Raw genomic sequence first — 6,429 nt, 5'->3', positions numbered from 1 at the left:
TTTTGGATAGAAGAGAATAATTATCCTAGCCAAAAACACTTCGTTTGAGAAAAACAAAAGACTTAAACCCCAAAATGTATATAAGAATCTCAACGTGCTTTACAGGTAGTCAGTAAAGTGATTTGTAATATTTGAGTACTGCCTTTGATAGTTTTTCAGTTATCATCAACTGAGTTAATTCAGCTATTTTTAAGACAGTGGTTTTATCAAGTTTTAATATCTTGGGGAAAATTCACATCTGACCATAACTGAACAGATATGTCATCTAAAGAAAAAATATTCTTCACCATTTTATGTAAAGTATTAAAAATGTAGTTGTGTACTCTTATTTGTATTTAGTCAGGTTCAGCCAATAGAGGAATGGATTCATTTAAAAACAAAACTGCCTTTTCCTCTTAAAATTGCATCATTGCAATTTCATCTGTAATGAAATTCTTTTGAGACCTATTTCAATGAATTTGGATAGTGTGATTCACTTAGCTAGTTTTTAATTTTATCAGTATGAGTTAGTCTTAGAAATTAGAGAATTTTAAAGCTAGCCAACCTTAGACATTGTTTAGTCCCGCCCCCTTCATTTTATACCTAAAGAGGACTCTGACATTCAGAGAGTTTCAGGAAGTTAGCTAAGGTCACACAGACAGTCAGATATCAGACCAGGTCTTGGCACCCATCCCAAATTTCTTGTACTACCTGGGTTCCCTGCAGGGGCCTCGTGTTATCTCACGTAAAGCATTCTTAACCATTGTGGATCCAAATTAAGAAACAAATTAAGAAACAACTTTAAAAGCCCTCCAAAGTAACAATAGGAAAAAAAAATCTTACAACTGAATGCCATTGTTTCTAATTTATAAATTTTTGGAACACATCTTATTTGATTTTGTAAATATTCATTGAGCCCTGTGGTAGGCAAAATTCTAGGGTGACCCCAATGAACCATTACCCTTGTATTCCCTCCCCTTTGAATATGGGTGGAACTTATGGATATGATGAAATATCCCTGCTGTGATTATGTTACAGTATGGGGCAAAAGGAAGATTATCTGGGTGGGCCTGGTCTAATTAGGTGAGCCCTTTAAAAGCAGAGTGTTCTCTCTCGCTGGTTGCAGAAGATGAAATCAAAGAGATGTGCTCCAGCTAGCCTGGAAGGAGGCAAACATGCTTCCTTCCATGTTGTGAACTGCCAACAAGCCAAGAAACTGTGGGCAACCTCTAGGAGCTGAGAGTAGTTCCTGGCCAACAGCCAGCAGGAAAATGGAGACCTCAGTCCTACAGCTTCAAGGAGATGAATCCTGTCAACAATTAGTTATCCTAGAAGAGAACCATGAAACCCAGGTGAGAATCACAGCCCTGGCTTACATCTTGGGTTCAGCACAGTGGGAATTTGATCAGAGAATCCAGCCACACCACGCCTAGACATCTGATCTGCAGACTCCATGAGATAATAAATGTGTGTTATTTCAAGCTGCTAAGTTTATGGTAATTTTTTACACAGCATAGAAAACTAATAGAAGTCCCTACAACACTGAAGGTGGTGAGAGTATAAAAATGAATAAGGCACAGTCTTTGTCTTAGAGACACTCACTGTCTTGGGCAGCGGAGAGAGGAAAGTTAATAAAGCACTACAACATAGTGCTGTGAGAGCTGGAGCTGAGACATGTAAAAAATGGTACAGCAGCCAGATGAGGAAAGTGGCAGGAAGGCATCATAGAAAATTAGACTTAAATTAGGTGAAAAATAAAAGAGTGTGGAAGGGAATGGCATATTTAGAAAATGTCGGGTGGCTTTGTGTAGCTGGAGTGAAGGTGAGGGGAGTGAAGAACATGAGACTGATAAGAAAGATAGGGGTTCACGTTGTGAAGGACCTCAGGTAAGGTGGTTTTTTTCCCTGCAGCAGTATCCTCCCTTATTTTCTGCCCTCATCCAGAGTCAGCCCTTCTGTCTCCTGATTCCTCAGAGGTATCTGGCCTCTCTATTCTAGCCTTTCTCAGTCTTTCTAGTCCTCAAGCCTGCTAAGCTCAGAAGTCCCCCAGTAGCCCTTCAGGACATTCACATCTTCAATACAATCAGGAGTGAGAGGGCCATAGACAAGATCGCCCTCTTATGTATCTTGGCACTGTGTGTTCCTTTCTTCCTGCTCCAGACAGCTTGAAAGCTACGTGGGCTGTGTCCTAGGATTGTTGATCAGAGAGTTTCAGGGTCTGCTGAGCTAAGGAGGAGAGAATCCATTGGTTCCCTTCAGAAATCAGGGCTGGCCAGAGACGCTGTAGGTTTGTTTTTTGGAGCAATTCTTGCTTGAGTATAGCCATGTGGTCATAGGTGTGTAGGATGTACACAGACTTCATCCAAACAACACATTTCTGACATTAGAATTTCAAACAAGCAAACAAAAATCCTCCACAAACTTAACAGGGTGTTAAAACTAAAGTGTTGGCTGAGGCACCAAGACACACAAGGTGCTACGTTCCAAAGGAAATACTAGATCACATAAGGACTGCTGGATATTTGGAGGATTTTTTAAGAGAAAAATGTGCTCTCACCTCCCACCAAAGTAAAAGCTTGAGGTCATGTAATGTCAAGAAAAAGGGACATGAGTGGAACTCATCAGAAAGCCTAATGTATGTCTCTGGGTAGGAAGAACCTGGTGGTTTAGCTCCCTTCTGGAAAATCATGTGAAAGAAGAGCTTGCAAGCACTTCTGGTGCAGAGCGAAGGAGGGAGTCTGCTGCCCTGAGTTTGTCCAAGGAAGAAGGGAAGAAAGGGAGTGTGTGTGTATCTTCATGGATTGATGTGTGCCAAACGGGAGAGAGGGCTGGCTGGGGAGAGCCTTGGATGCGGGCAGGCCTCGGAAGAGGTGAAGCAGAGCAAGACTGGCTCCTCGGGGTTGAGGAAGTAGGCGGCTGCTCAAATGGAGAGCGCATTTGCCTGAATCAAGGAAATGGCAAGTGAGACAACACCAGCTATGAGTGCAATCTCCAAAGAACCTGCAAAAGTCTCTGTGAAATGTGGTCTGCTTTAAATATTTCTCAGACCCAGAAAGCTGGAGGCCATCTTACAACTTCATCACTCAAGGGACCACACTCCTGCCCCTCCCTGCTTCTCCCACCTTGCCCCACCCCAGCCCCAGAAGGATCTTCCTCCTGCCAGGAGCAAGAAGAGAAAGACCTTCCCCTTCCACAGCTGCCCACCTGCAAGTGGCTTCTCACTGGGATAAGGGTAAGACTTAATTTTCAACCAAGTTCCACATTGTATAACACGGGAATAGATGCACTAAACAGTATTTAGAGTGACCAAGGACTTTCTGTTGCCTAAGAATGCTCGAAACTGTCCTAACACTACCTAGTTTTTATTTTATCCTAGACAGAGTGAGAAACTCCCCAGTGAATACATTTTATAGGGATAGTGGGAGACATAAATAAAAATGCTTCCTAATTGTATTCCATATTCAGAGCATTGATTACATGTGCCCAATGTTTTTTACCTAAAGATCTTCAATGAATTTAATTATTCTTATTTGAGAGAGGAATGTGGTCATGTGACTAAGAATCCTGGAGACTTTCAGTAATCCATCTGGTCCCAACAGCTGGCAAACGGAAAGGCAGCTATCTAGAAACATGTCATCTAAAAAGATGGTGTGATTATCCCACTGTTGATAAGCATCAGACAATGTTATGTCACTTATAGTCATTTTCCTATGATATTTGTAGCAGCAATTACTTTTCCTTTCTAAAATTATGTTTAGGGATTGATTTGTTTTTAAATAAAGACTGATTTTGACACAAGAAGCTCATAATATTCTCCCAGTCTCAAAGGAAATAGTGATATAACCTCTTTTTTTCCTAAGCTAATGCTTTAAAAAGAAGTGGTATTAACATTGAGTTTGGGACTGCATATTGCTGCTCTTGATTACAGTGCTGCTTTCTTCCAGATGTCTCATCATAACATCATAAGGGCTTACCGGAACACATAACTCTTTGGCCAATTTATTGAAGGAAGCAAGGGTTCACTCAGATGAGGGTTATTTTGTTTGTTTGCTTATAATAATGCAGAGACTCATAGAAACCTGACAATAGGAATCACAGTAGGGCCAGGCCTCAGGAAATACTCTTAGAGAGCCACAGAAGGGATGCAATGTACAACGCAATAAATATAATGAACACTGCTGTATGTTACGTATGAAAGTTGTTAAGGCAGTAAATCCTAAGAGTTCTCATCACAAGGAAAAATTTTTTTTTCCTTTTATTTTGTATCTATATGAGAAGATAGATGTTCAACAAAACTTACTGTGGTAATCATTTCATGATGTATGTAAGTCAAATCATTATGCTGTACACCTTTAACATTCAGTCCTATATGTCAACTATATCTCAATAAAACTTGAAAAATAAAGCATTGGATTAATATGAATTTTTAAAATTCTATTAAATATAAATGGTAAATTTTTTTAAAAAAAGAACCACAGAAACTGAGGCAGCACCCTACTCACAGTGCCTCAGCGTCTTTCTTTTCCTGTTCTCATCTTGCTCACCGTCTCCCCTCCTTACTCACAGTATCTGCTTTCTTATAACCGCAGCTTGCTCATGCCCGCCATTCCTGCTGACCCTTCTGTTCAGCAATACAGTGATCCTAGTCTCTCAACTTCTCTATTCTGAAACTCCAAAAGAGGAATTTTACTCAACTTATATTTTACAACCAGCCACCCAAATCATATGTTGGCTGATCAAGCCCATAGAAAGAGCCACCCTTGGATCAGGCACCCATCCCTGGCCCAATCAGCTATGGCGACCAAGCTCATGTGGTATGCAAATCATAGTCACTGCCCACTCAGCAGAGCCTGAGAGCATGGCTAGCAATGATCAGCAGCTCTGGTACACATCCCAAAAGTTTAACAGCATGTCATTCTACCATATTCAAGAGAAGTCAAGAGTTTGGTAAATTCATCACTCCTACTCATGGGAGTGATAAGGATTTGAACCAGGGCGATGGGAGTTATACAGAAAGAGATATTTAGGAGTCAGGTTGACAAAACTTCATGACTGACTGGAGGGGGTAGGGGAAGAGTGAGTAGAGAGAAAGCATGAAGTCTGGGATGGCTCCCAGTCTTCTTGCTATGGCTATTGAGTAAATCTTGGCACTTCCCATTCCCTGGGAGTTTAAGAGGAAGGTGAGGTTAGTTTTTGGTTGTATTTGGATCTAGATGGGAAAGGTGGGCTGTGCTTGTGAGACATCCAGGTAAAGATTAAAGCTGGAAGTTCAAATCAGAGGTCTGGGCTTGAGGTACAGATTTGAGAGACCCCAGAATATGGTAGGAGCAGCATTTACCTGGCAGATGAGAAGAAAAGCAGACTAGGACCAAGTCCTGAAGGGAATACCAATCTTGACTGCATGGGAAGAGGAAGGGCCACTGAAGGAAAATAATAATGAAAGGTGATAGACCTAGAAGTGGGAAAGTTCATTCAATTTGTATTATCCAATTTCTTTCATTATTTGATAGTAGTAGGGACTATTCTAAGCTCTGGGGATAGAGCTTAGAAACAAGATAACCTAGGACTCTACTCAGGGGCTTGCATTCTAGAGGGAGAGACAGACAATAAAAATATCGCAACAAGAATAACAAAATAAAATAACCTATATCTTGAGGTCAGAGGAGGAGCTTTTCCCAGAGTAACTGACAGTATCAAATGTCAATCCAGCTAGGATGGGGACTGAAAAGAAGATACTGGATTTGAAAATTAGGAAATCAATGCTGTGGTAGGTTGAATAATGCCCCCCCCCAAATATCCAGTACCTAATCCCTGGAACCTGTTAATGTAATATGGAAAAGGGACTTTGCAGATGCAATTAAGTTAAGAATCTTGAGATAAGGAAATTATTGTGGATTATCCAGATGAGTTCTAAATGAACCACAAGTGTGCTTATAAAAGGGAGAAAGAGAGGGATTTGACTACAGAGAGGAAACAGGAAATGTGCCAATGGAAGCAAGAGGTTGGAGTGATGCATGAAAGGGGCCCTGAGCCAAGGAATGCAAGTGGCCTACAGAAGCTAGAAAAGGCAAAGAAACAGATTCTTCCCTAGAGACTTCAGAAGGGGTAAACCCTGCCAACATCTTGACTTTAGCCCAGTGAAACTGCTCTCAGATTTCTGGCCAACAGAACTGTCGCAGAATAAACTTGTGTAGTTTTAAGCCACCAAGTGTGTGGTAATTTGTTTCAGCAGCAATAGGAAACTAATACAACAGGTAACTTGACCTTATTGAGAACAATTTTGGTGGGGAGAGGGAAGAAGACGTAGACAAAGAAAATTGCATGTGGATGATGAGTGAGAGGTTCAGAAGAGATGGCAGAGTACGTATCTTCCAGGAAGTTTTCAAACATACCTCAATTGACCCTCTAAGAAAAAGCATCAGAGAAGAGCTGAAGACCTGATTAATTGAT

Source organism: Globicephala melas, chromosome 3 (assembly GCF_963455315.2).
Source record: "Globicephala melas chromosome 3, mGloMel1.2, whole genome shotgun sequence".
NCBI classification, from domain to species: domain Eukaryota; kingdom Metazoa; phylum Chordata; class Mammalia; order Artiodactyla; family Delphinidae; genus Globicephala; species Globicephala melas.
Note: the sequence above shows the minus strand (reverse complement) of the source record.